Source organism: Theropithecus gelada, chromosome 6 (genome assembly GCF_003255815.1).
Source record: "Theropithecus gelada isolate Dixy chromosome 6, Tgel_1.0, whole genome shotgun sequence".
Classification (NCBI taxonomy): domain Eukaryota; kingdom Metazoa; phylum Chordata; class Mammalia; order Primates; family Cercopithecidae; genus Theropithecus; species Theropithecus gelada.
This window is the reverse complement of record NC_037673.1, coordinates 40,850,344-40,861,507: the sequence shown is the minus strand read 5'-3', so window position 1 is coordinate 40,861,507 and position 11,164 is coordinate 40,850,344. Positions and strand designations below refer to the sequence as shown.

The 11,164-nt window shown below is 38.3% G+C and overlaps 1 protein-coding gene across 1 annotated transcript in view; it reads left to right on the top strand.

Annotated features, from left to right (window-relative positions):
* Positions 1-9,481: 9,481 nt before the first annotated feature.
* Positions 9,482-11,164, top strand: part of C6 (complement C6) — an 80,675-nt gene continuing 78,992 nt past the window's right edge. The window contains exon 1 of the mRNA XM_025387984.1: positions 9,482-9,699. The gene's annotated coding sequence lies outside the window, so the exon portion shown is untranslated. The remainder of the gene's footprint in view (positions 9,700-11,164) is intronic.

Genomic DNA, 11,164 nt, shown 5'->3' with positions numbered 1-11,164 from the left:
AGTGTTCCTCCTATGGCACTTTGAAGAGTGCTTTGCAAGCCATAAAATGCTACCCAAATATTAGATTGTGATTTTCATTATAGTAGTGCTTTAGAAAAAAATAGCTTAGTCACAGTATTCCAGATGTTTGGGACAATTGGAGGACAAGAAACAAAGTAGAAAGCTGACCCAAGAGTCTAGGTACAATTCGTCTGACCTCAATAGGCCTTTTTATTCTACATTTTCCCACAAAGGTCTAAATTAGAATCCAATCTAAGTTTCTCTATAATCCTAGAAGGGGCAAAACTTGCAGAAGTTTGGCTTCATTGTCTCAAACTAGATTTCTATTACTATGTTAGACCAATTTTAGATTTGAGACTAAATTGTAGCTCATTTTCTTTCCATTCCAAAGAATCACCAGAGAGTTTATTCCATTTAATATCATCATTATGCATTGTTCAACAATTCAACAAACACATAAATAAAAGCAATTCTTCGAGCATTTTGCTATATGAAAGACTGCTACCTCATTGCCAAACCCATGAGAATCTACATAGTGGAATTTAGCCAAGGGCACATTTGTAGAGGCATATTCAGCAATTTTCTCATAAACTCGTGTGTAGACAACTCAATTCAATCAACATTGATTTAACTTTTATGTTTATCAAATATAAAGATAAATATTATTCAGTCTCAGTATAAAGGAACTTTGAATCTATTAAGTGGACCAAGAGTGGGCAATAATAAAGCACACAATGATCACGATATCCGGCAATAGAAAGTGAGTTCCGTATGAAAGGTAAAAAGAGGTTCATACGTTTAAAGGGTGGAGGAATCATGTAGCATCTGATCTAAAGTGTGAAAATGGTTGTGAAATACAGAAAAGATTTAAGGAAGGAATACATTTGGAATGGCCTCTGAAGAAGAGGTACACAATACACCACATTTGGAACTGGGGAAGAAAAACTTTCAAGGGAGAAAATACAATAACAAGAGAAATCATAGTCCATTCTGAGGATCAGCAAGTTGTCCAATTTGGTTAGATGGTAGATTGTGCAAAAGGAAGGACAGAAAATGAGTCTAAAGGGTAACAGAGAGTAAAATTGCTCAAGGTTTCCAATATTAGGGACTGGGACTTTGTAACTAATTTGGTGGTTTCCTTAAAAGAATAACACTGAGATTTTGAATAGGGTTGTGTCACTGAGAGGTGAACTTTAGAATATCCTTACAGAGTAGATTAGAAGAAATTACAGGAGGAGTTCTAAAGCTCAGAGACCAGCTAAGCCACTGAGGTATCTTCAAGGTATGGTATCATAAGGGCTGGAAGTGGAGCTGTAGCCATAGGCATGATGGCAAGGTGGGAAGATGAGGAATGCATAGATGAGATACTTCAAAGATAAAAGCTAAATAAAAGATAAAATTGCATCATATCTTAGCATCTAAAAGGATAGGAGGAGTCAGGGAGTGAGGATGTGATCTCTGTGATATGGTGTTTCTATTATCTTGTCTGAACATTAGAATACTAAGACAGGTGGACTAGGAAACAATCAATACAAAGGTGATCAATAAACCCATGGAAGTAGATGAAATCTCAAATGAAAGAAAAGAGGCTGAGGATAAAATCCTAGATGGGTGTAGGAGGAGAATCATAGATGAAGGCATAAGAGAAATTGCTTAAGTGTTGAGAGAAATGCATGTATTATATTTTGTCCAGGAAGACAATAGTGGATTGAGAAGAGGTCATTCAGTTTGGCAATTAGGAGGTTAATGGTGGTCATTGAGAGAATAGTTCATGTAGGCTGGTGGTATTTATCACAAAGATTTCAGGGTGAAGTGAATGAGGAGTAGATGGCACAACATTAAATGCAGTCAACTTGGACTATCTTTCTAATAATTGTAGTAGGAAAGAGAAGACATAAAGAGCATGGAAGCCTGAGGTCGAAAATACCTTCTATTTCCTCCATATTTGAGAGTTTTGATCTATGATTCCCCAACTGAAATAGTTTGATTTGCTGTTTCACTTTGTCTGCTCACATATTGACTGACAAAGCACACTCTGAAGAGTTTTTGAAATAGATGGGATCATTAGCTTTGGCTCTAATGAGAAATTATAGTACTTTTGTTATAATGATAAGTTGGCATGTGAATACTTAGCATGTGAAAAAGCCTTCAGATAGCAGCTTCCATTGTTCATTATTTTATATTTGTGGTTATTTTCTTGGCAGAAAATACCTTTTGGCTATGAATCTATTATCGTTAAAAGAGGAATAATGGTTTCTAACAGAATACATATTCTCCTCCTGGTAAAATGATAATTGCTCCATCTTAACTCTCCACGTCCTGGCCCTCATTTTCTCCTGCACCCTTCTGTTTTTTTTACAATTATATGCTTTCTACTCGTCAGTCAATAGCAACTTATGAAAACAGGAGATTTTGTGTGAGAAGGTCTTCCGTGTCACCAGCCAGAACTTAGGAAGGCCTGCAGTTGCTGAAGCAACTCAGTCAGTAAACTTCATGGCAGACTTTGTTTTTCAGCAGCACACATCTAAATATTGTTTAGAAAATGCCTATATTCTTTGCATGCAGAGTCAGACCTGAGCACAACCACACACAAGTATTCAATTCCTAGCTCTGAAACAGTCACCTACTCATCAGTCCCAAGTAGACTACTTCTACTTCCCAAAGCCACTGGACACTGTGTTGTATGTATCAGACCAGCAATATCTGCCTCTGGGTTGCAACTTTTCCTATAAAGGGCCAGACGGTAAATATTTTAGGCTTTTTAGGATAGATAGTCTTGTTGCCAGCTACTTAACTCTACCATTGTAGTGCAAAAGCAACCATAAACAATGGCCAATTATGTGACTTTATTCCTGTAAAATGTTATTTACAAAAACAGGCAGTAGGCTAGTTTACCAATCCCTGCTCTAGAAAAGGACTCATGAGGGTGCGCCCAAGATGGCCGAATAGGAACAGCTCCAGCTTTCAGCTCCCAGCGTGAGTGACACAGAAGACGGGTGATTTCTGCATTTTCAACTGAGGTACTGGGTTTGTCTCACTGGGGAGTGCCAGACAATCGGGGCTGGTCAGCTGGTGCAGCCCGACCAGCAAGAGCTGAAGCAGGGTGAGGCATCACCTCACCTGGGAAGTGCAAGGGGGAAGGGAATCCCTTTTCCTAGCCAAGGGAAACTGAGACAGACAATACCTGGAAAATCGGGTAACTCCCATCCTAACACTGCGCTTTACCAAGGGTCTTAGCAAATGCAACACTAGATTATATCCCACACCTGGCCCGGAGGGTCCCACATCCACGGAGCCTCCCTCATTGCTAGCACAGCACTCTGAGATCTAACTCTAAGGTGGCAGGGAGGCTTGGGGAGGGGCACCCACCATTGCTGAGGCTTAAGTGGGTAAACAAAGCCACCGGGAAGCTCGAATTGGGTGGAGCCCATCGCAGTTCAAGGAAGCTGGCCTGCTTCTGTAGACTCCTCTGCTGGGTTCAGGGCATAGCGAAACAAAAAGCAGCAGAAACCTCAGCAGAGGTAAATGCCCCTGTCTGATAGCTTTGAAGAGAGCAGTGGATCTCCTAGCACAGAGGTTGAGATCTGAGAACGGACAGACTGACTGTTCAAGTGGGTCCCTGACCCCTGAGTAGCCTAACTGGGAGACATCACCCATGAGGTGCAGACTGACACCTCACACCTCACATGGTGGGGTAAACCCCTGAGATGAAGTGTCCAGAGTGAGAATCAGACAGCAACACTCGCTGTTCAGCAATATTCTATCTTCTGCAGCCTCCACTGCTGATACCCAGGCAAACAGGGTCTGGAGTGGACCTCAAGCAAACTCCAACAGACCTACAGCTGAGGGTCCTGACTGTTAGAAGGAAAACTAACAAACAGAAAGGACATCCACACCAAAACCCCATCAGTACATCACCATCATCAAAGACCAAAGGCAGATAAAACCACAAAGATGGGGAAAAAGCAGTGCAGAAAAGCTGGAAATTCAAAAACTCAGAGCTCATTTCCCCTTCTAAAGGAAGGCAGCTCATCACCAGCAATGGAACAAATATGGACAGAGAATCACTTTGACGAGTTAAGAGAAGAAGCCTTCAGTAAACCAAACTTCTCAGAGCTAAAGGAGGAACTACGTGACCAGCACAAAGAAACTAAAAACCTTGAAAAAAGAATGGATGAATGGATAACTAGAATAATCAATGCAGAGAAGACCTTAAAAGAACTGATAGAGATGAAAACGATAATACAAGAAATACATGACAAATGTACAAGCTTCAGTAACCAACTCGATCAACTGGAAGAAAGAGTATCAGTGACTAAAGATCAAGTGAATGAAATGAAGCAAGAAGTGTGGAGAAAAAAAGAGTAAAAAGAAATGAACAAAACCTCCAAGAAGTATGGAATTATGTGAAAAGACCAAATCTGTGTCTGATTGGTGTGCCTGAAAGTGACGGGGAAAATGGAACCAAATTGGAAAACACTCTGCAGGATATCATCCAGGAGAATTTCCCCAACCAAGTAAGGCAGACCAACATCCAAATTCAGGAAATACAAAGAATGCCACAAAGATACTCCTCGAGAAGAGCAACTCCAAGACACATAATTGTCAGACTCACCAAAGTTGAAATGAAGGAAAAAATGTTAAGGGCAGCCAGAGAGAAAGGCCGGGTTGCACACAAAGGGAAGCCCATCAGACTAACAGCAGATCTCTCGGCAGAAACTCTCAAAGCCAGAAGAGAGTGGGGGCCAATATTCAACATTCTTAAAGAAAAGAATTTTCAACCCAGAATTTCATATCCAGCCAAACTAAGTTTCATAAGTGAAGGAGAAATAAAATCCTTTACAGACAAGCAAATGCTTAGAGATTTTCTCACCACCAGGTATGCCCTAGAAGAGCTCCTGAAGGAAGCACTAAACATGGAAAGGAACAACAGGTACCAGCCATTGCAAAAACATATCAAAATGTAAAGTCCATTGATGCTAGGAAGAAACTGCATCAACTAGCGAGCAAAATAACCAGCCAATATCAAAATGACAGGATCAAGTTCACACATAACAATATTAACCTTAAATATAAATGGACTAAATGCTCCAATTAAAAGACGCAGACTGGTAAATTGGATAAAGAGCCAACACCCATCAGTTTGCTGTATTCAGGAGACCCATCTCACATGCAGAGACATACATAGGCTCAAAATAAAGGAATGGAGGAAGATCTACCAAACAAATGGAAAACAAAGAAAAGCAGAGGTTGCAATACTAGTCTCTGATAAAACAGACTTTAAACCATCAAAGATCCAAAGAACAAAGAAGGCCATTACATAATGGTAAAGGGATCAATTCCACAAGAAGAGCTAACTATCCTAAATATATATGCACCCAATACAGGAGCACCCAGATTCATAAAGCAAGTCCTTAGAGACATACAAAGAGACTTAGACTCCCATACAATAATAATGGGAGACTTCAACACCCCACTGTCAACATGAGACAGATCAATGAGACAGAAAGTTAACAAGGATATCCAGGAATTGAACTCAACTCTGCACCAAGTGGACCTAATAGAGTCCACCCCAAATCAACAGAATATACATTCTTCTCAGCACCACATCGCACTGATTCCAAAATTGACCACATAGTTGGAAGTAAATGTACAAGAACAGAAATTATAACACACTCCTCAGCAAATGTACAAGAACAGAAATTATAACACACCGTCTCTCAGACAACAGTGCAATCAAACTAGAACTCAGGACTAAGAAACTCAGTCAAAACCACTCAACTACATGGAAACTGAACAACCTGCTCCTGAATGACTACTGGGTACATAACGAAATGAAGGCAGAAATAAAGATGTTCTTTGAAACCAATGAGAACAAAGATATAACATACCAGAATCTCTGGGACATATTTAAAGCAGTGTGTAGAGGGAAATTTATAGCACTAAATGCCCACAAGAGAAAGCAGGAAAGATCTAAACTTGACACCCTAATATCACAGTTAAAAGAACTAGAGAAGCAAGAGCAAACACATTCAAAAGCTAGCAGATGGCAAGAAATAACTAAGATCAGAGCAGAACTGAAGGAGATAGAGACACACAAAACCCTCCAAAAAAATCACTGAATCCAGGAGCAGGTTTTTTTTTAAAGATCAACAAAATTGATAGACTGCTAGCAAGACTAATAAAGAAGAAAAGAGAGAAGAATGAAAGAGATGCAATAAAAAATGATAAAGGGAATATCACCACCGACCCCACAGAAATACAAACTACCATCAGAGAATACTATAAACACCTCTATGCAAATAAACTAGAAAACCTAGAAGAAATGGATAATTTCCTGGACACTTACACTCTCCCAAGACTAAACCAGGAAGAAGCTGAATCCCTGAATAGACCAATAGCAGGCTCTGAAATTGAGGCAATAATTACTAGCTTACCAACCAAAAAAAGTCCAGGAAATTATCCATTTCTTCTAGGATTCACAACCGAATTCTACCAGAGGTACAAGGAGGAGTTGGTACCATTCCTTCTGAAACTATTCCAATCAATAGAAAACGAGAGAATCCTCCCTAACTCATTTTACGAGGCCAACATCATCCTGATACCAAAGACTGACAGAGATACAACCAAAAAAGAGAATTTTAGACCAATATCCCTGATGAACATCGATGCAAAAATCCTCAATAAAATACTGGCAAACCGGATCCAGCAGCACATCAAAAAGCTTAGCCACCATGATCAAGTGGGCTTCATCCCTGGGATGCAACACTGGTTCAACATACGCAAATCAATAAACGTAATCCAGCATATAAACATAAACAAAGACAAAAACCACATGATTATCTCAATAGATGCAGAAAAGGCCTTTGACAAAATTCAACAGTCCTTCATGTTAAAAACTCTCAATAAATTTGGTATTGATGGAACATATCTCAAAATAATAGCTATTTATGACAAACCCACAGCCAATATCATACTGAATGGGCAAAACTGGAAGCATTCCCTTTGAAAACTGGCACAAGACAGGGATTCCCTCTCTCACCACTCCTATTCAACATAGTGTTGGAAGTTCTGGCTAGGGCAATCAGGCAAGAAAAAGTAATCAAGGTATTCAGTTAGGAAAAGAAATCATATTGTCCCTGTTTGCAGATGATATGATTGTATATTTACAAAACCCCATTGTCTCAGCCCAAAATCTCCTTAAGCTGATAAGCAACTTTAGCAAAGTCTCAGGATACAAAATCAATATGCAAAAATCACAAGCATTCTTATACACCGGTAACACACAAACAGAGAGCCAAATCATGAATGAATTCCCATTCACAATTGCTTCAAAGAGAATAAAATACCTAGGAATCCAACTGACAAGGGATGTAAAGGACCTCTTCAAGGAGAACTACAAACCACTGCTCAGTGAAATAAAAGAAGACAAAAACAAATGGAAGAACATTCCATGCTCATGGATAGGAAGAATCAATATTGTGAAAATGGCCATACTGCCCAAGGTAGTTTATAGATTCAATGCCATCCCCATCAAGCTACCAATGACTTTCTTTATGGAATTGGAAAAAATTTCTTTAAAACTCATATGGAACCAAAAAAGAGCCCGCATTGCCAAGACAATCCTAAGCCAAAAGAACAAAGCTGGAGCCATCACACTACCTGACTTCAAACTATGCTACAAGGCTACAGTAACCAAAACAGCATGGTACTGGTACCAAAACAGAGATACAGACAAATGGAACAGAACAGAGCCCTCAGAAATAATACTACAAATCTACAGCCATCTGATCTTTGACAAACATGACAAGAACAAGAAATGGGGAAAGGATTCCCTATTTAATAAATGGTGCTGGGAAAATTGGCTAGCCATAAGTAGAAAGCTGAAACTGGATCCTTTCCTTACTCCTTATACGAAAATTAATTCAAGATGGATTAGAAACTTAAATGTTAGACCTAAAACCATAAAAACCCTAGAAGAAAACTTAGGCAATAACATTCAGGACATAGGCATGGGCAAGGAGTTCATGTCTAAAACACCAAAAGCAATGGCAAGGAAAGCCAAAATTGACAGATGGGATCTAATTAAACTAAAGAGCTTCTGAACAGCAAAAGAAACTACCATCAGAGTGAACAGGCAACCTACAGAATGGGAGAAAATTTTTGCAATCTACTCATCTGACAAAGGGCTAATATCCAGAACCTATAAAGAACTCAATCAAATTTACAAGAAAAAACAAACGACCCCATCAAAAAAGTGGGCAAAGGATACGAATAGACACTTCTCAAAAGAAGACATTCATACAGCCAACAGACACATGAAAAATGCTCATCATCACTGGCCATCAGAGAAATGCAAATCAAAACCACAATGAGATACCATCTCATACCAGTTAGAATGGCAATCATTAAAAAATCAAGAAACAACAGGTGCCGGAGAGGATGTGGAGAAATAAGAACACTTTTACACTGTTGGTGGGACTGTAAACTAGTTCAACCACTGTGGAAAACAGTGTGGTCATTCCTCAAAGATCTAGAACTAGAAATACCAATTGACCCAGCCATCCCATTACTGGGGATATACCCAAAGGATTGTAAGTCATGCTCCCATAAAGATACATGCACACGTATGTTTATTGTGGCACTATTCACAATAGGAAAGACTTGGAATCAACCCAAATGCCCATCAGTGACAGACCTGATTAAGAAAATGTGGCACATATACACCATGGAATACTATGCAGCCATTAAAAAAAGATGAGTTCATGTCCTTTGTAGGGACATGGATGCAGCTGGAAATCATAATTCTCAGCAAACTATCACAAGAAAAGAAAACCAAATACTGTATTTTCTCACTCATAGGTGGGAATTGAACAATGAGATAGCTGCTCAGTGCAGAAACAAGACCAGAATATGTATCCACATTCTCATTCTCTATAGTTTTTTCTTTTCTATTGCACTATTTTGTTCTGCTTCACCTTAGGATGAAATCCATTTTAGTCAATCTCAAGTTATATTGCAACCATTTCAGAGAAGCATAATCATCATTACATATAAAGAGCCCATTTGATCATTGCTATTTTAATTCTTTCCAAATTAAATTTTCTGTTTGGTTTTGCTGGCATATAGAAACACTTTTTCCTATAATAAACTTGTGTAGATAAATCATACCAAATTCATTTATTAATTCTAATGTTTGTAGATTCTTTTGAATTTTCTACATACACAATCACATTGTCTACAAATAACATTTCTTAAATAGTTACCAATAAATATTCTATAATCAAAAACTAAGAATCTATACATTCCTAAGGGGGGCAGCAATTTTAAGTAATTAATCTAAAGGATTCTTTAAAATTGAGAGATTTCTATGCAGTAGCAATAGCTACTACAGTAACCCTTGACTTGAAAACTCACTGAAAATTCAAGACTCTGTGTAATATCCAACACCCAGGGTTTCAGGGTTACTGCTGATTGGTGTAATCATTTGCAGAGTTCAAGTTCCAGAGAACATTTATTTTGACAACACTCTAGGTGTTGCTAGGCCTCTGGGATATGACAGCATTACCTTGTGTTAGCTAGCAGTAAGAAAAGAAGCTTTGTTTGGATTAACATATATACCCTCTTCATTGTGCATATCTATTTTTTCCTAAATAATTTACAGGTTAGGTCCGAGGACACCACAAACTCTCCTTAAACGTGAGTAATATGATGATTTCATTTTCAATCTTAATATTTCAAAATTGTTAATCATGTTTCCAACAAAATTACCATTTCATTCACAAAAATACATAACTCAGACTATAACCATTTCTTTGTCTTTCTTTTTTATAATCACTTTGCTTAAATCTGAAAAGAATCAGAGGTCGTTTTTTAAACAAATGTCATTCCAGAGGACATTTGAGATCAAGTTTCTCTAGGAGTTAAATTAGTTAAAATTAAAGCAAACATACTCTTTAGCTAAGGTCAGTCATGCGCCTGGACTACCCAGCTTACCTTGGCTATAGTAAATGTCCTTTCTTGAGCCTCTGGGCATGCACAAAAAAAGAAAAAAAAAGAAGAAGAAGAAGAAATAAGAAATTTAGTAAGTGTAAATGGAGATGTAAAGCAAGAATCTATAGTTGGGGATAAACTAGAGCATCCTCTGAAATCTGTTGGGTAAGATATGGTGAACTGCCTTGCAGACAAATGGTTCATGTGAATGAAATACATTAGTAGGTGACAGGTTAGAATAAGATGGGCTTCATTTTAATTGAAATTCTCTAAATGCTCATAAAGCTATCATCAATGGTTCAATGGGATCACTGATTTTTGGAAAACTCAAGAGAGTATGGCAACTATGAGAAAACTGCAGAATTTCTGCTCTTCTACATGGCACTGAATTGGAAGACTTTTTCCTATCTTCCTCTATTCACTGAGCATTCTTTTATTCTATGTTTGTATGAAAATTGTAGAGTAATGGGTAAAATGCCTGCATGTAATTTTAGATACCTCCAAAATGCCTGGAGATGTGGAAATTAATAAATAAGAAACCATATGATACGATATGCTAGGTCATCATAACAAAGAAGTTCAGAGAAGTAATTATTTTCATTTGAATAAAAATTGTTGCTGGGCATGGTGGCTTGTAATCCCACCACTTTGGGAGGCTAAGGCAGGTGGATCACAAGGTCAGGAGTTCAAGACCAGCCTGGCCAAAGTGGTGAAACCCCAAGTCCACTAAAAATACAAAAAATAGCTGGGCATGGTGGCAGGTGCCTGTAATCCCAGCTACTTGAGAGGCTGAGTCAGAGAATTGCTTGAACCCAGGAGGCTGAGGTTGCAGTGAGCTGAGATCACGCCATTGTGCTCCAGCCTGGGTGACAGAACATAACTCTGTCTCAAAAAAATAAATAAATAAAAATAAAATTGTTTTAACATAAAACAGTTTTTCTTCCTAACAATAGAATATTAAAAAAGAAAAGCTACCAATTAGCTCTTTCATTAGTACCTCATCAAATAAGTTTTAATGTTTCCATCTTATATCAGGCTCCATATTGCCTCAAAACAGTTACAGCTTAAAGAGAGATCAGAATATTTTATAAGGGTTCTGTTTTTGCAGTTTTTGATGATAATTGGAATAAAACTCACCCATACATTTCAAGCTTTTGGAAGTTAAAACATA